The 19388-nt window shown below is 47.9% G+C and overlaps 1 protein-coding gene across 2 annotated transcripts in view; it reads left to right on the forward strand.

The window, feature by feature from the left end:
- Window positions 1-5963: 5963 nt before the first annotated feature.
- The window catches only part of pea15 (proliferation and apoptosis adaptor protein 15), a 51323-nt gene continuing 37898 nt past the window's right edge, over window positions 5964-19388 (forward strand). The window contains exon 1 of one of the 2 annotated variants that reach the window (XM_012969823.2): window positions 5964-6481. The gene's annotated coding sequence lies outside the window, so the exon portion shown is untranslated. 2 annotated transcript variants of the gene reach the window in all.

Consider the following 19388-nt stretch of genomic DNA (forward strand, 5'->3'; position numbering starts at 1 on the left):
CCTCTGGGAAGGGACTGGGGCTGTGGGATAGCAGGTATAGTAGGGAGAGATGGTGCCTATAGTAGCAGTGGGGGGATAATAGCCTCTGGGAAGGGACTGGGGCTGTGGGATAGCAGGTATAGTAGGGAGAGATGGTGCCTATAGTAGCAGTGGGATAATAGCCTCTGGGAAGGGACTGGGGCTGTGGGATAGCAGGTATAGTAGGGAGAGATGGTGCCTATAGTAGCAGTGGGGGGATAATAGCCTCTGGGAAGGGACTGGGGCTGTGGGATAGCAGGTATAGTAGGGAGAGATGGTGCCTATAGTAGCAGTGGGGGGATAATAGCCTCTGGGAAGGGACTGGGGCTGTGGGATAGCAGGTATAGTAGGGAGAGATGGTGCCTATAGTAGCAGTGGGGGGGATAATAGCCTCTGGGAAGGGACTGGGGCTGTGGGATAGCAGGTATAGTAGGGAGAGATGGTGCCTATAGTAGCAGTGGGATAATAGCCTCTGGGAAGGGACTGGGGCTGTGGGATAGCAGGTATAGTAGGGAGAGATGGTGCCTATAGTAGCAGTGGGGGGATAATAGCCTCTGGGAAGGGACTGGGGCTGTGGGATAGCAGGTATAGTAGGGAGAGATGGTGCCTATAGTAGCAGTGGGGGGATAATAGCCTCTGGGAAGGGACTGGGGCTGTGGGATAGCAGGTATAGTAGGGAGAGATGGTGCCTATAGTAGCAGTGGGATAATAGCCTCTGGGAAGGGACTGTGGCTGTGGGATAGCAGGTATAGTAGGGAGAGATGGTGCCTATAGTAACAGTGGGGGGATAATAGCCTCTGGGAAGGGACTGTGGCTGTGGGATAGCAGGTATAGTAGGGAGAGATGGTGCCTATAGTAGCAGTGAGGGGATAATAGCCTCTGGGAAGGGACTGTGGCTGTGGGATAGCAGGTATAGTAGGGAGAGATGGTGCCTATAGTAGCAGTGGGGGGATAATAGCCTCTGGGAAGGGACTGGGGCTGTGGGATAGCAGGTATAGTAGGGAGAGATGGTGCCTATAGTAGCAGTGGGGGGATAATAGCCTCTGGGAAGGGACTGGGGCTGTGGGATAGCAGGTATAGTAGGGAGAGATGGTGCCTATAGTAGCAGTGGGGGGATAATAGCCTCTGGGAAGGGACTGGGGCTGTGGGATAGCAGGTATAGTAGGGAGAGATGGTGCCTATAGTAGCAGTGGTGATCATACAACATACAGGGTCGGACTGGGGGGTGCAGGGCCCACCGGGGCTCCCGCCCCAGGGTCCCTGCAGGTGCCCCAGCCGCGTCCCCTAACCCCCCCAGGGGCTCCCCTAACCCCCCCAGGGGCTCCCCTAACCCCCCTGCAGGGCCCCCGCCTGACGTCCTCCCCGAGCGCGTATAAATTGAATGCGTTGGGGAGGAACAGTCAGTAGGGGGAGCGCCGGCAAAGGTCGGACTGGGCCGCTGGGGCCCACTAGGGCCGGGGCCCACCGGGATTTTTCCCGGTGTCTCGACGGCCCAGTCCGACCCTGACAACATATAATTCAAATAACCCCGTCAGTACAATACAACACCCACCAGTTCCATTGGGACTGTTTTGCCCTTGAATCCATCAAAGCTAAAAAAAAAAATCCCACCTATAAATCCTACATATACTCTGGTTGGCTGCACAGCTCCCTGACCTCCATGGCAATCGTTACAGACACACTGGATGGCATCCGGACTGCTGACTCCTATTGGAGCAAACACACATTTGCAGCAGCAGCCAGAGTTGGGGATATAAATAGTGTTTCCTTCCTGTGTGCCAGCTGTGCGGCTCTCTACATTAAGTGCCCGGTGCCGCCAGATAGGGGAATAGATTAAAGGGACACAGAGATGCCAGCTCTTCCCTGCTTGGGCATGTTGGTGCATTCCCTGACATAAGCTCAGCACCTACAGAAGTACAGCTATGTATCTGGGTCCCTAAGGGAACATATAAATAATGAAATATCCTAATTAAGCACCCTGGGGGATTTATTTGGCACAGGGGGGCACCTCTCAGCTGTCACCTCACCTGCTCCTTCCTCTCCTGCACAAGGTTTGGGCATCCCCAACTCTGGGAAACTCCCTCATCCCACAGATCTTCCCTTCAGCCTGGAATGGTTTTACCCTACTAACTACATGCCTCCACTGTCCTCTTGACTGCCATACAGGGCCAACTGGCACTCTGACCCCCATCACCCATCACTTCTGTATATATGGGGTAGGTACTTCCTGTGCAGGTAGGAGAGGGGCGGGGATACACAGTCACTTCCTCCCAGGGCAGTAGGTACAGTGGGTTCCCTGGGTATCTGGGGGAGGTACTTCCTGTGCAGGTAGGAGAGGGGGGGGATACACAGTCACTTCCTCCCAGGGCAGTAGGTACAGTGGGTTCCCTGGGTAAGTACTTCCTGTGCAGTCCCTCCCAGGGCAGTAGGTACAGTGGGTTCCCTGGGTATCTGGGGTAAGTACTTCCTGTGCAGGTGGGAGGTACAGTGGGTTCCCTGGGTAAGTACTTCCTGTGCAGTCCCTCCCAGGGCAGTAGGTACAGTGGGTTCCCTGGGTATCTGGGGTAAGTACTTCCTGTGCAGTCCCTCCCAGGGCAGTAGGTACAGTGGGTTCCCTGGGTATCTGGGGTAGGTACTTCCTGTGCAGGTAGGAGGGGGGGGGATACACAGTCACTTCCTCCCAGGGCAGTAGGTACAGTGGGTTCCCTGGGTAAGTACTTCCTGTGCAGTCCCTCCCAGGGCAGTAGGTACAGTGTGTTCCCTGGGTATCTGGGGTAAGTACTTCCTGTGCAGTCCCTCCCAGGGCAGTAGGTACAGTGGGTTCCCTGGGTATCTGGGGTAAGTACTTCCTGTGCAGTCCCTCCCAGGGCAGTAGGTACAGTGGGTTCCCTGGGTATCTGGGGTAAGTACTTCCTGTGCAGTCCCTCCCAGGGCAGTAGGTACAGTGGGTTCCCTGGGTATCTGGGGTAGGTACTTCCTGTGCAGGTAGGAGGGGGGGGGATACACAGTCACTTCCTCCCAGGGCAGTAGGTACAGTGGGTTCCCTGGGTAAGTACTTCCTGTGCAGTCCCTCCCAGGGCAGTAGGTACAGTGGGTTCCCTGGGTATCTGGGGTAAGTACTTCCTGTGCAGTCCCTCCCAGGGCAGTAGGTACAGTGGGTTCCCTGGGTATCTGGGGTAAGTACTTCCTGTGCAGTCCCTCCCAGGGCAGTAGGTACAGTGGGTTCCCTGGGTATCTGGGGTAAGTACTTCCTGTGCAGTCCCTCCCAGGGCAGTAGGTACAGTGGGTTCCCTGGGTATCTGGGGTAAGTACTTCCTGTGCAGTCCCTCCCAGGGCAGTAGGTACAGTGGGTTCCCTGGGTATCTGGGGTAAGTACTTCCTGTGCAGTCCCTCCCAGGGCAGTAGGTACAGTGGGTTCCCTGGGTATCTGGGGTAAGTACTTCCTGTGCAGTCCCTCCCAGGGCAGTAGGTACAGTGGGTTCCCTGGGTATCTGGGGTAGGTACTTTACTTTACATTACAATAATAGTAACTTATTACAAGCAAAATTTCAGTCAGAGCTGGACTATCAGTGACTGTTATTACAGTAACCTTCCTGTAGGTGGCGCCAGTACAAAACCTGATCTTTATCCCATCCCAAAGCTTAAGCAGTTGCATTAGATAGTATCTGATCTGCCAGGATCCTCCCTACACCCAGCATTTCGTTAGATTGGAGCTCTGATACCCTGTGTGTGAGGAGGGTGGGGGGGGGACTTCTGCTACATTGTTTCTACAGTCAGAACCAGAAAGGGCTAAACAGATAAGGCGTCTCTTCCTCTAATAAGATAATAAATATGAATATTTCTTTGCTGCACGTGAATTAGAAAAGGTTATTAAATCCCAGGGAAGGAGATCTGTGCAGCCTGAGAAGGTAATTGGCAAAAATGCATTTCATTTCCCTCTATTAGTTTCTGTAATGAAATAGCGAATAATGCGGCTGTAGCGTAGTAACAGGAGGGATTAGGTGCAAATGTAATTGCTATTAGGAGCGGCATCTGTCTGCCCTTTCCTAGTATTATCTGCACTGCTGGTCCCGACTGCCTGTACCGCTCCAATTCCCATAATGCCTTGCACACTTTTGTTCATCACAGAACAGGCTGAAGGAGAGCTGACTACTGCGGAATTGTCTCAACAGTACATGTAGTCAGAACCAGCAGTGCAGAGAATAGCTCCTGGTTAGTGTGCCTGAACCCCCGAGGTAAAAATTGGGCAGGGTAGTTTGGGATAGCCGGGGTATACAAACAAGCACTTTTAACCTTTTTTTTTCTCCCAATACAGAAGCAAATATTAAAGGGGAAGTTAATCTTACTATGATCTTGTAGATTGTAAGCTCTTTTGGGCAGGGCTCTCTTCCCCTCCTGTATCGGTTACTGATTACCTTATATGTTACTCTGTATGTCCAATGTATGGAACCCACTTATTGTACAGCGCTGCGGGATATGTTGGCGCTTTATAAATAAATGTTAATAATAATAATATGATGCAGCTGTGCTGAGTTCAATTTCAGACAGGGCCCTATGCAAGGAGTTTGTATATTACCCCCACGTATGTGATGGACTTCTCTGGGTTAATTGGCTCCTCATCATTGACTGTCTGTTTGTGACTGTGATAGGGACCTTAGATTGTAAGCTCACTGGGGCAGGGACTGATGGGAATGGGATAGGGACCTTAGATTGTAAGCTCACTGGGGCAGGGACTGATGGGAATGGGATAGGGACCTTAGATTGTAAGCTTCACTGGGGCAGGGACTGATGGGAATGTGATAGGGACCTTAGATTGTAAGCTCACTGGGGCAGGGGCTGATGGGATAGGGACCTTAGATTGTAAGCTCACTGGGGCAGGGACTGATGGGAATGGGATAGGGACCTTAGATTGTAAGCTCACTGGGGCAGGGGCTGATGGGAATGTGATAGGGACCTTAGATTGTAAGCTCACTGGGGCAGGGACTGATGGGAATGGGATAGGGACCTTAGATTGTAAGCTCACTGGGGCAGGGACTGATGGGAATGTGATAGGGACCTTAGATTGTAAGCTCACTGGGATAGGGACCTTAGATTGTAAGCTCACTGGGGCAGGGACTGATGGGAATGTGATAGGGACCTTAGATTGTAAGCTCACTGGGGCAGGGACTGAAGGGAATGTGATAGGGACCTTAGATTGTAAGCTCACTGGGGCAGGGACTGATGGGAATGGGATAGGGACCTTACATTGTAAGCTCACTGGGGCAGGGACTGATGGGAATGTGATAGGGACCTTAGATTGTAAGTTCACTGGGGCAGGGACTGATGGGAATGTGATAGGGACCTTAGATTGTAAGCTCACTGGGGCAGGGGCTGATGGGAATGTGATAGGGACCTTAGATTGTAAGCTCACTGGGGCAGGGACTGATGGGAATGGGATAGGGACCTTAGATTGTAAGCTCACTGGGGCAGGGACTGATGGGAATGTGATAGGGACCTTAGATTGTAAGCTCACTGGGGCAGGGACTGATGGGAATGTGATAGGGACCTTAGATTGTAAGCTCACTGGGATAGGGACCTTAGATTGTAAGCTCACTGGGGCAGGGACTGATGGGAATGTGATAGGGACCTTAGATTGTAAGCTCACTGGGGCAGGGACTGATGGGAATGTGATAGGGACCTTAGATTGTAAGCTCACTGGGATAGGGACCTTAGATTGTAAGCTCACTGGGGCAGGGACTGATGGGAATGTGATAGGGACCTTAGATTGTAAGCTCACTGGGGCAGGGACTGATGGGAATGTGATAGGGACCTTAGATTGTAAGCTCACTGGGGCAGGGATAATGTATAATCAGTATGTGAATCTGTTGGATAGTAGTAGGTGCCGGCCCCTGAGCACTTACATGCCAGTAGCACACCGTGTATAGGCTGGAGATGGCCAGATGGCACCCAGTAACCCAGCAGCTGGCAGTAGAATATTCCCTACAGTGAAAGTTCCGACTCATGCAGCATTCCATCAATTTATTTACGCCGGACAAACCAAGCAAACACCCCCCCCCCTCCAAATTACACACTTCCTCTGTGTAGATGCTGCTATTCATTCTCTCCGTGTGCTGAATAATACAGAGCTCAGGGGCGCTCTCGCACACTCACACACTCTCTCGCACACTCGCACACACTCTCTCTCTGACATCACTCAGTACAAAGGGTGGAGTGAGAAAGCATTGGAATCAGTTGGGTCTGTGAAGGGGAAGGGAAATTCTCTGCTCATAGAGGGAAGCGGAGCCTGGCTGTCAGCTGAGTCACATCCACACAGGGACTAAGTGGCAGTCGGGCGCAAGGCACCCCATCCCTGGGCACTGAGTGGAGACAGTGGCACAGAAGGGGCTCTAGGGGGGCCACAGGAGCTTTGCCATCCATCTGGGGTACCCAGGACCAGAGTCTAAGGCTTGAGCTGAAGGATACGGTAAGACATGATGGGTGTGATTGTGTTTTTGGGGTGGGGGGGGGGGTGGATAGGATGTGGGACTCACAGGAAGGGAGTGGCTGCAGGGAGTAGTTGCTGTGCCCAACAGCTGGAAGTCCTTACAAATAGACCAGTTGCATGGCTGTCACTACTTATCCCGGGATGGGATTCCGGCAGCTGAAGTTTGTGCAGGGATAGTTTAGGGTAGGGCAGAAAGGGCATCTGGGGGGGCCCCACCAACAGCTGTATTCCACTCACTGCCCCTCCCTTACTCAGGGGCCCCAGACTCAGGAGCCCCACTCTCCCCATCCCTGCTTGCTGGATTGATGGAAAAGACTTTGTTGGACAGATCCTTAGAGTATGCAGCTGGGGTCCATGCCCACACCCATCCACATTCCTGCCCGTAGCTCCCCATTGGATCTGCCCATTCAGCGGGGCAGCACAGCCGGCATCCAGCAGGCACCGTGCCGGAATCGGCCAGCGGTTCTGGGTGGGATTTGGATCTTCAGAACTTCAGCTGCTTTTCCCCTGACTTGTGAATGACTTTAACCCCCCCCCCCCCAATGGCTAATTAGTTCCCAAACCCTTGCGGAAGTAGCAGCCCCCACCCCAGTAAGCCAGTAGCTGAAACAGTGCCGGAGGGGTGTGCCGGATAATGTTAAACCCCCAGATTATTGGCTCAGCCCCTGGCATTCAAAGGGTTAGTGCTGCATTTAACCCCCAGCTCCCTGGGCCAGTAAAACATAGTAAGGATATCCACCCTTCCCTTCACTGTGCCATCTCCGCCCGGTGGCAACGGTTCGATTCCCATTACATGGGGAAGGGGGTAACTAACCCCACATCTACCCCTTTTAAAGGGAAAGTTGCACTGCTGTACATCCAATACTGATAATTGTACTTCCCCCACCCTGACCTTATGGGAAGGCAGCATAGCTAAACCTGTAATACAGCATTAAGGGCATATAGGATAGGCTGCACGGCTGAACTACAACTCCCAGGCATTGGAATAGTACAGCGGGAGTTCAGCAATTACTGGGGGAATCTGGATACCCCCATTGAAAAAAGATATATGTATGAGATTAATGAGTGCATGTTATATACAGTTAATGCTACTACAATACACTAAATGGTGATATTAGGACTACATTTCCCAGCATCCCCAGCATTTATTCTGCTCTCATTGCTGTGCATTTACCCAGACGTTTTTCAGGGGTCGCGTCAAAATTCCGTAAATTCCCAAAAACTTAAATCAGTGAAAAACGCATTCAGGGACGTAAAATGGGGGTTCTACTGTACATAGAATCGATATTCCTTACGGCACGTGGAGGAACGTAAACTCTTCTGTCAAAAAACCTCTGCCTGCCCTCTCCTGGCGGCGTTCTAGCCCGCGATACGCGAAGGCAGCGCATTGATTATCTCTATCCCCTGCGGCCTCAGGCAGTGGGTATTAGGAAACCGTGTAATGCCGAGCGACAGGAAATCAAACGCTCCGACTGAGCGCAAGAGCACTGCTAGGGGCCACTATAATGCAGCAGGAATGTAGGGAAGGGGAAAGTGTTGGAAGGGTTACTGCCTGCTCTGCTCTCATTCCCCTACAGAAATAGGGGTTGGTAGCACTAGGTAGGTACCTAATATATAGGGGCAGAGACAGGGGAAAGTGTTGGAAGGGTTACTGCCTGCTCTGCTCTCATTCCCCTACAGAAATAGGGGTTGGTAGCACTAGGTAGGTACCTAATATATAGGGGCAGAGACAGGGGAAAGTGTTGGAAGGGTTACTGCCTGCCCTGCTCTCATTTCCCTACAGAAATAGGGGTTGGTAGCACTAGGTAGGTACCTAATATATAGGGGCAGAGACAGGGGAAAGTGTTGGAAGGGTTACTGCCTGCCCTGCTATCTGTGAATTATACTTATTAGTTCTTCCTATACTACAGGTGGGAGGAGCGGACCCCCTTATCCCACCCAAGTGATAAACATGTTCTCATTTAAAGCTCCCATAACAGCAATGGAATAGATAGAATCCCCAATCAGACGTGTCCCCGGCTAAGCTGCTCCCCCACCCCCCATAACATCTGCTTTATCTGCAGCTCTCGGGGTCAGTCCGTGCCTCGGCGCAGCCTGTGGGATATTTCCCTACGTTCCAGTGCATTTAGTACAATTCCCCAGTAGTCGGAACTGGCGGCGATTACAGTTAATATTGCCCTAATCCACTCCGGCCTCATCCCTGTGTATTAATCAAATGGAGAATAAATTCCCCTATCAGGATAATCCCCTTGATTGAAAAGAATTGATTGGATGGAGACATGTTTTTTTATTTGTAAAGGGAAAAGTCCCACTCAGTCCAGGACTGTAGAAATAGAAATTCAGGGGCCAATGCCACCCCCAAAGTATTCCGGGACTACCTGTGAGTCGAAGGATAATAAATAAAATATATGGACCAATCAGAGGTGACTGCTAATTAGTTGCTATGGGATGTTACAGCTGATTTTATGAAGAGCAACAGTTGGGGGACAGAGGATGCTGGGAGTGGTAGTTATCGGCACTTGACTGAGTTTATAACATAATACTGGCCTATATATGTGCGGATTTAAAGGTCAACTTAACCTTTAGATTCATTTTATATCTGTGCAGTTGTCACTTCCTTTCCAGTAGAACAGGAAATGCGTGGGGCAGCCATATTTTAAGTCCCATGGTGAAAGGACGGAATATGCTGAACTGCACGGGAAGCCATTTTTTATTAAGCCACTCCCAGATTCCCTTTCTAAATGATCAGGATGTACCAAATGTTATAGTGGAAGGGGGGAGCTACTTGCTTCAGTCACTCACCTTCTGAAAGATCAGGATGTACCAAATGTTATAGTGGAAGGGGGGAGCTACTTGCTTCAGTCACTCACCTTCTGAAAGATCAGGATGTACCAAATGTTATAGTGGAAGGGGGGAGCTACTTGCTTCAGTCACTCACCTTCTGAAAGATCAGGATGTACCAAATGTTATAGTGGAAGGGGGGAGCTACTTGCTTCAGTCACTCACCTTCTGAAAGATCAGGTTGTACCAAATGTTATAGCGGAAGGGGGGAGCTACTTGCTTCAGTCACTCACCTTCTGAAAGATCAGGATGTACCAAATGTTATAGTGGAAGGGGGGAGCTACTTGCTTCAGTCACTCACCTTCTGAAAGATCAGGATGTACCAAATGTTATAGTGGAAGGGGGGAGCTACTTGCTTCAGTCACTCACCTTCTGAAAGATCAGGATGTACCAAATGTTATAGTGGAAGGGGGGAGCTACTTGCTTCAGTCACTCACCTTCTGAAAGATCAGGATGTACCAAATGTTATAGTGGAAGGGAGGAGCTACTTGCTTCAGTCACTCACCTTCTGAAAGATCAGGATGTACCAAATGTTATAGTGGAAGGGGGGAGCTACTTGCTTCAGTCACTCACCTTCTGAAAGATCAGGATGTACCAAACGTCATGGTGGGGGGAGGCTTTTTTTTGTCATTATTTTGAGGAGGGAAGACATATTTAGTCACTCCCCTTTCCGAAAGATATACCACATTTCATGGGAGGGACATTTCTGAAACAGAATGTACCAAATTTCATGGTGGGAGCCAATTTTTGGTCGCTCCTTTCTGAAAGATATACCAAATTTAATTGTGGGGGGAGCCATGTTTTCGGTCCCTCCCTTTCTTAAAGATCGGGACCTTATGGGGGAAGCCATTTTTTCAGTCTTGAAAAAATGGGGGGGCGGGGCCCTTTATTCAGTAACTCTATTTATTCAGTCACTCGATTTCTATAAGATCAGGATGTACCAAACGTCATGGTGGGGGAGGCTTTTTTTTGTCATTATTTTGTGGAGGGAAGACATATTTAGTCACTCCCCTTCCGAAAGATGAAAGATCGGGATGTACCAAATTTAATGGTGGCGGGAGCCAGTTTTTCGGCCACTCCCTTTCTTAAAGATCAGGATCTGCCAAACGTTATGATGGGGGGAAGCACATTTTTCAGTCGCTCCTTTCTGAATGATGGGGATGTTCCAAACTTCTCGGTGGGGGAAGCTATTTTTATTCACTCCACCAAATGGGATGGTGGTGGTAGCCATGTTTTCTCCCTTTCTTTAAGATCAGGATCTGATTGGGGGAAGCCATTTTGTCAGTCACTTATGAGTCACTCTATTTTTATAAGATCAGAATATTCCATTCTTCAAGGTAGAGGGAAGCCATTTTTTTCAAGTCACACTGCCTCTGAAATTATAGGATATACCAAAGTTCATAGGGGGGAGCATGTCCTCTGTTGAGCAAAGGTCTGTTTCTTGATATAATGAGAACCTTTTCTATTAACCGTAGCTCCCAGCTAAATTTCACTACCTTTACCGAGGGCTCACTTCGTCATTTTTGTTTCATTTGATGCTGTTGGATATCTCAAAGTATTCATACCATAATTACTCTTCACTGGCTCTAATGTAACAGTGACCCCTGGTGGCTAAATGGCGGTTTCTATTATAAAAAAGGACAAGTTTTATGGGCAAGTTTGGGCTCTCAGTTGGTGGAGAATGCGGCTTGTGTGTTATGACCTATTAAAGGGGACCTGTCCAAATACTTTTCTGTTGGGTTGGTCAAGTATAATAAACATCACTTACGCTATATAATTTATATACATCTTGTTTCCTTCGGTCTTGGAATTACACAACTACGGCCTGCAGGGAGGCGCCATTTTGTTAGTAAGGAAAGCTTTATATCATGCCAAAATCTTGTTTATATGCCAGAATGGGGGGGGGGGGGGGCCTGATCCCCAAGAATTGGCTACACAATAAGATGGTGAGAAGAAGGGGGAAGTGTGAGGAGGGCAGTGACATCTAGGCAGTGCTGAATGGAAAGTGAAAGTAACTGTCTAAGACATAGAGGTGGGGCAGCCAATATATGATTGACAGCTGGGATTTTTAAATGCCTTTATAATGGGTATGGATGTGAGGCCCTTCTGTGGGGATTATACAGATCCAGAGGGCCACAGATCCCCGACAGTGGCCCTTTTATGGACAGCTCTGTATGTGCCAGGCCAAGGTTGGCCCTGGGGAGCCTGCAGCAGAGATATGGGCAGAGTAGAACAGAGCCGGTTCAGTCAGCGCATTGGCAGGCTTGGCATGTCCCACAGATAATGCTGGCATTTTAACTCCCCGTGACTGGGAGCGGAATGAGGCAACGGCTGGAAACCCAGGAGAAAGAGAGCAGGGAGTTGCACATTGTAGCCAGAGGGGACGCCACTTACTCTATCCCCTTATCTGCCTTAGATAAACAGCTTCAATTATAGACCAAAGGGGCTTGCCGGGAGTTGTATTCTAGTAATAGATGAAGTGCTGTCATGATATAAGTAAGGTTGCTTGTTTTGCACCCCTCACTTCCTGTCCCTCCCCTCAGTGCAGTATGGTTCAACCCCAAACAGGAAGTGAGTAATACACAAAGAACAGTTCTAATTACGGACCATACGGGGGTTGCCGGGAGTTGTATTCTAGTAATAGATGAAGTTCTGTCATGATATAACTAAGGTTGCTTGTTTTGCACCCCTCACTTCCTGTTCCTCCCCTCAGTGCAGTATGGGTTAACCCCAAACAGGAAGTGACTAATGCACAAAGAACTTAATTACAGGCCATACAGGGGTTGCCGGGAGTTGCATTCCAGTAACAGTTGGAATGTTATCATGATATAAATAACTGAAGTTACTTGTTTTGCAGCCCTCACTTCCTGTTCCTCCCCTCAGTGCAGTATGGGTTAACCCCAAACAGGAAGTGACTAATGCACAAAGAACTTAATTACAGGCCATACAGGGGTTGCCGGGAGTTGCATTCCAGTAACAGTTGGAATGTTATCATGATATAAATAACTGAAGTTGCTTGTTTTGCAGCCCTCACTTCCTCCCCTCAGCGCAGTATGGCGCAACCCCAAACAGGAAGTGAGTAATGCACAAGGAACTAAGCACAGAGCCAGTCTTTGTCACAGCATAGGAATTTCAGCATTCGTCCTTGTATAAAGGGGAACTCCATCCAAAAAATTCTGAGTGATTTTAATGGTATGTGTCATTGTAATTGCTATTAATAGCAAAATCAAGATTAAAGGGGAACTTCTATATCGTTTGCTATGTATCTGTAAGGGCGGCTGTTAATACCGGCACTTAAGGAAAGTTCATACTGATTTCAGCAGCTCCCTGAAATGAGGGGTCAATATGGTTGGGGTCCGTGCCGCCATGTTGTCTGCCCCCCATGAATATAGTTATTATTAACATTTATTTATAAAGCACCAACATATCCCGCAGCGCTGTACAATAAGTTCTGCTGTATTTGTGATTGGTGGGCTTTTGTACCCGGGGACATAAAAAATAAATGACCCCTAATGCTTCACCCTCTCTAAAATATGCCCTTAAATATCAATTTGGAAATGGCTGTGGTGCTGCTAATAAGTCATTAACCCCCCCCCCCGACCCCATCACCAATCGCTCGGCTTCCCCTTCAAGCCCTTATCGGCAATCGATATCCTGTCACTAACGAGGAGAGCGAAGGAACGAGCCACATTCCCAGTGAGGGACGGAGCATCTCAATAATGGATTATTCCAATTTGTATTTCTAACCCCCCCCCCCCCCCGCAGCTTTGTATTGTGACTTTCTCCCTTTGTGATGAACTGGAATGGAAAGTAGAAGTGAAATCCCCGACTTCCTATTCAGCCGCTAGACGGCCGGGAACTGGCACAATGGGCAGTTTGTACACAGTTGAGCCCAGGGGGGAAGCATCTCACCCCTTTAATACGGCGTGGCTGGTACAGAAACCATTGCAGGCTGCAGCAAGCATTATATGCCCACTAGTCTGGAGGGACGGGCGTGGCCCTGGTGTAGATGAGGTGAAGTTTAAAGCCGGACCACCATGTTGCGTGGCTAATGGGTCATTATTTGTATGCCCGCTGCAGACTCCACTGGTTCCTTATACCGCCATGTCATTAGTGCTTAACTGTATTCATAGGGGTCCCACTATGGCTAATGTCAATTCCCATCAAGGGGCCTCTGCATATTGATTTCCCTTACTATAAGGTCAACTTAGCATTTCCGTTAGCTGGATATATAGCATGGCTATAGTAAAATCAGTGGAGTCTGCAGCATAGGGGCAAGGCTATATTTACATTAACATTTTAATGCTATGGTGTTTGTTTACGCTTTAATAATTCCATCCTTTGTGAGTGCCTCTATCCCCCTCAGTACTGTTATCTATCCCTTACTTATCCCATATCATTACCCGCACCCTCCTCCTAAAGGTCCCCATATACGAGGTCGCCAAGCGAGCGGATCTTCACCCGATATCCCCACCTACGGGTTCCTTATACCGCCATGTCATTAGTTGGGGGTTCAGCCTGCTTATCTGCATTCATAGGGGTCCCATGGTGGCTAATGTCAATTCTCATCAAGGGGCCTCTGCATACTGATTTCCCTTACTATAAGGTCAACTTAGCATTTCCTTTAGCAGGATATATAGCATGGCTATTGTAAAATCAGTGGAGTCTGCAGCATAGGGGCGAGGCTATATTTACATTAACATTTTAATGCTATGGTGTTTGTTTACGCTTTAATAATTCCATCCTTTGTGGGTGCCTCTATCCCCCTCAGTACTGTTATCTATCCCTTACTTATCCCATACCATTACCCGCACCCTCCTCCTAAAGCTCCCCATATACGAGGTCGCCAAGCGAGCGGATCTTCACCCGATATCCCCACCTACGGGTGGGTGATATCGGGGAACATGTCGGCTACGGCCAAATGATCGAATTATAAGGATGGGTAAAGGCAAAGTCGGTTTGGGGACCGCATCAACGAGCCAATACGGTCCCCGATCCAACTAGATTTTCTAATCTGCCCGATCGAGATCTGCCCGATTTCAGGCCAGATATCGGTCAGACAGGCCCGTCGGTAGTGCCCATACACGGGCTGATTAGCTGCCGAATCAGTCTAAGGGACCCATATCGGCAGTTACAATCGGCCCGTGTATGGGGACCTTAAGGCAAAATGTGTAATAAAGTGAAAATCAAATAAAAAACATTAATAAAAAAACAATACATTCAGAAAATGTGGAGTATCCTTTGCAAATGACACCAATTAATGTTGGCTTATGTTCTTTTCTCATACATTTAAAGGGGACCTCCGGCTTCCAAACCAAAATTTGAGAGCCCCACGCATAGTTACATAGGGTTGAAAAAAGACCAGAGTCCATCAAGTTCAACCCTTCCAAGTAAACCCAGCACACAACCTATACTTACCAATTTATACACTCACATACATAAACTATATATACAACCACTAATACTAATAGCCTTGGGTACTATGCAACACAGAAACCCCTAATATACCTCTCACTGTAATCTGTTCCATCTAAAAGTAGGAATAAATACCATGTTTATATGCTGAAATCCAGCTGCAAAACAGCTCTTCTCTTTCTGCATCATTTGAAATCCTGGCAGGGGAGGAGGGACTAAAACACTGATGTTACAATTGTAACAACTTCTCCCCAGCTTACAGACAGCGTGCAGGAACGACATAACCCACAATGCATTGCACTGTGATGTTCCTTTGCTTATTGACATCACGTGTGCTGGGGATTGTGGGATTTGAAGGATACAGGGTGGAAAATGTTGTAGAGGTGGAGGGGCTAATATACTAACTAAGCCAATCAGAGATTTGCTTTCATTATTCTGCCTGCTGTATATTATTAATGCTCATTGCCCGCCCAGTTTAATAAAGTAGTCCCAGCCATGGGCTTTCCCATAGGGCCAGGTGTAGGTATATTTACCTTTTATCCTCCCAGCTGTTGTGAAACTACAGCTCTCCACTACCATATCTGTGTATGTATTGCACATCACTAATTTATATACATATATATATATGTTACAGGGCTAGGCCAAGCTCTCAGCCCACTGTGTATAGATAAAGCCATAAGCCCCCCACGTGTTATAATGAGAAAGCCAGGCTGGCCGCATAGGCAGGTAGAGGATTAAATCCTTATTTTATTGAAGTAACGGATCACTTTACCTTCCCGCTGCCAGCAAAATGTATAAGGATTAGAGGGGGGGTGACAGATATATATGTGTGTGTGGGCGTTTCACATGTTTTGTTGAGTGTGACTAACGCAGTATTTTGTACACCTGCCAGATCATTTATGTCTATTGCATTACTCAGGCTGGGCGGGAAAGGGAGCTTAACCAGCTCTGCGCTAGATAGGCTTCATAGGGAGCCGTGGCCCTCACTCTCTCCAGCTTTCAATTGAGGGTCACTGACCCCGGCAACCAAAAACTATTGCTCCGTGAGGCTCCAATTGTATTGTTATTATTACTTTGTATTACTTATCTTTCTGCTTAGCCCCTCCTCTATTCATATTCCTGTCTCTCTTCCAAACCACTGCCTAGTTGCTAAGTTAAACTGGACCCTAGCAACCAGATCACTGCTGAAATTCCAAACTGGAGAGCTACTGAACAAAAAGACACATCATTAAAAACACACAATAATAATAAAATGAAGACCAATTGCAAATTGTCTCAGAATAGCACTCTCTACAGCATACTAAAAGTTATTTGCTATGGGTTACTAGACCCAGTACTGACAACACCCCCCATATTTTATAGGCATCTCCTTTAGTTATATACCATGTTTGGGAGGAGCCTGGGGCGTGGTTAGTGCTTGTTTGGGTATAACTGGGTGGGGCTGTGGGTGTTTGGGTAGTGATTGGGTGATCTAGGATAATCAGGGGTTAAAAAAAAAAAAAGTATCCCAGAATCCTCTGAGCTGCTTATGCTAAAGGGATTCTGGGAGTTGTAGTTCTACGCCACATAGAGTGTTAAAGATTGTCTGGTATTGGTAACTCATTATGTGATTTGTTCAGTTATTTTGGGTTTATTTTCCCCTTCTTTCTGGCTGTCAGGATGTACCTATAACATATAAGTTGTAAGCCCTATGGGCAAGAGATGCGTTTGGGCTAAAATCAAAGTGCTATTCTTATACAGCTATAGAGATATATACCAAGGCTGGAGTTCTATCTAAGTAATTCTGGTACAGGTGCCGGGAGTTGTAATTCAAACCCACTGGATATTAAGGGTTAAAGAGCGGACCATAAAGGTTTCCTGTGCCTCGCACTCCCGCTTCCCCTCCCCAGCAATGGAAGTGCTTTTGCAGATCTGGGCGGCTGCCTCTGTTTCTCCCATCTGAAAAGGGAGCTGCCCTGGGAAAGATGCTTTGTATTTGGGGATAGAAACCTCCCATAGCAACCAATAGCCATAGCAAAGTAGCTTTACCCTTTATTTGCTTTTTTTTTTAATGTACAGGCTTCAGCCTTCTCTATCTGCCTTTTGGCCCTGGGGGGATGCACTGACTTGTATGCCACAGGTTGGGCAGCACTATAGCGTTCCCATTGCCTCCCTTGTGTTACTGGGCACGGATAGGGTGCTCTGGGGCATGGCGGGGAGCCTTTCTGGAAACTGGGGTAACTGGAGGAAACCAATACAGACATGGGGAGAACAGATTCTTTACAGTCTGTGCCCTTGTTGGACTGGGTGCTCTGGGGCATGGCGGGGAGCCTTTCTGGAAACTGGGGTAACTGGAGGAAACCAATACAGACATGGGGAGAACAGATTCTTTACAGTCTGTGCCCTTGTTGGACTGGGTGCTCTGGGGCATGGCGGAGAAACTGGGGTAACCCCTGGGCCCCCTAGGGCCTAGCAGGGAACTTGGCATCCAGGTAGGGTTGTCACCTTTTTGTCAATAATACCTGCCCGCAGGTTGGGGGCGGGGTGGGTGTGATGTCATTTTTGGGGGCAGGGCTATGGAGCAAGGGGTGGGGAAATTGGTGTGATGGGTGGGGCTAAAGAATGGCGCCAGGAAATGGGCGGGTTTATAGGTGGAGCAGAATGTGGCCTGTGGTTATAAATGGTGATCGGCAGTGGAGAGGGTCAGGGAACGGAGGGATTTATAGGGCATTACAAGTACATTGGCAGTAAATTTGCAATACCGGTGCCAGATTTACCAACTAGGCTGGTCTAATAGCAGCCAGGTGGCAACCCTACATCCCTTGCCAGTCTCATATCAATTAGATATTGAGGATGGGCTGATGGGAGTAGTCATTGCTTGTGGCTCACCAGTAGATCCTTTGATACTATGGAAGCCCAGTCCAAACCATGTTGTGACTACGATTGAAATTAAACCCGGGCCTAACAAGCAGGAAAAGGCCCAACCAGCGCCGTGCAGTAGCCCCACTGGCATTTGCCATACTTGCCTGAGTCTCCCCCTGTCTCTGAGCCGAGGAGGTAAGTGGTGCGTATGGGCAGCTCGGTATCTCCCACGCCCTGTAGTACCAGGGATCCGCTGGGTGTTGCACGTACGTGGGAGGCTGAAATGTGGCCTTCTGAGCCTGAGTTCCTCATCCGACAGGAAAAATCCAGAGAATGCAGAAGGCAGAGAGAAGTAAACAACAAAATGGATGGGATGTAAAGGGAAAGAAACACGTGAGTCAAACAATTCACAGTGTAATTCCACTCCCAATGGGCAAGAGAGAGAAATGAATCTAGCACTGGGAATGTTCTAATTGGCTACAGGTTGGTTCTAGTTCTGTGAATGTTCTAATTGGCTACAGGTTGGTTCTAGTTCTGTGAATGTTCTAATTGGCTACAGGTTGGTTCTAGTTCTGTGAATGTTCTAATTGGCTACAGGTTGGTTCTAGTTCTGTGAATGTTCTAATTGGCTACAGGTTGGTTCTAGTTCTGTGAATGTTCTCATTGGCTACAGGTTGGTTCTAGTTCTGTGAATGTTCTAATTGGCTACAGGTTGGTTCTAGTTCTGTGAATGTTCTCATTGGCTACAGGTTGGTTCTAGTTCTGTGAATGTTCTAATTGGCTACAGGTTGGTTCTAGTTCTGTGAATGTTCTCATTGGCTACAGGTTGGTTCTAGTTCTGTGAATGTTCTAATTGGCTACAGGTTGGTTCTAGTTCTGTGAATGTTCTAATTGGCTACAGGTTGGTTCTAGTTCTGTGAATGTTCTAATTGGCTACAGGTTGGTTCTAGTTCTGTGAATATTCTAATTGGCTACAGGTTGGTTCTAGTTCTGTGAATGTTCTAATTGGCTACAGGTTGGTTCTAGTTCTGTGAATGTTCTAATTGGCTACAGGTTGGTTCTAGTTCTGTGAATGTTCTAATTGGCTACAGGTTGGTTCTAGTTCTGTGAATGTTCTCATTGGCTACAGGTTGGTTCTAGTTCTGTGAATGTTCTAATTGGCTACAGGTTGGTTCTAGTTCTGTGAATGTTCTAATACTCTAATTGGATACAGGTTGGTTCTATTCTTGTGAATGATCCAATACTCTGATTGGCTACAGGTTGGTTCTAAATCTGTGACTGTTTTAATAATCAGATTGGCTACAGGTTGGTTCTAGTTCTTTAAATGTTCTAATACTCTGATTGGCTACAGATTGGTTCTAAATCTGTGAATATTCTAATACTCTGATTGGCTTCAGGTTGGTTCTAAATCTGTGACTGTTTTAATAATCAGATTGGCTACAGGTTGGTTCTAGTTCTTTAAACGTTCTAATACTCTGATTGGCTACAGATTGGTTCTAGTTCTTTAAGTGGTCTAATACTCTGATTGGCTACAGGTTAGTTCTAGTTCTGTAGATTTCCTAATACTCTGCAGTATGTGCACAGGTCTAGTTCTGTGAATATTCTAATAAACTGCTTAGCTAAAGGTTGGTTCTAGATCTCTGAATGTTCTAATAATCTGATTGGCTACAGGTTGGTTCTGGAGCTGTGAATGTTCTATTCCTCTTCAGTGGGTTCTGTGAATGTTTTAATGCCCTGGTGTAGGCTGATCACTGACCATCACTAACCATTGGATCCTCATATAGGTCTG

The sequence above is a fragment of the Xenopus tropicalis genome, chromosome 8, assembly GCF_000004195.4.
Source record: "Xenopus tropicalis strain Nigerian chromosome 8, UCB_Xtro_10.0, whole genome shotgun sequence".
NCBI classification, from domain to species: Eukaryota; Metazoa; Chordata; class Amphibia; order Anura; family Pipidae; genus Xenopus; species Xenopus tropicalis.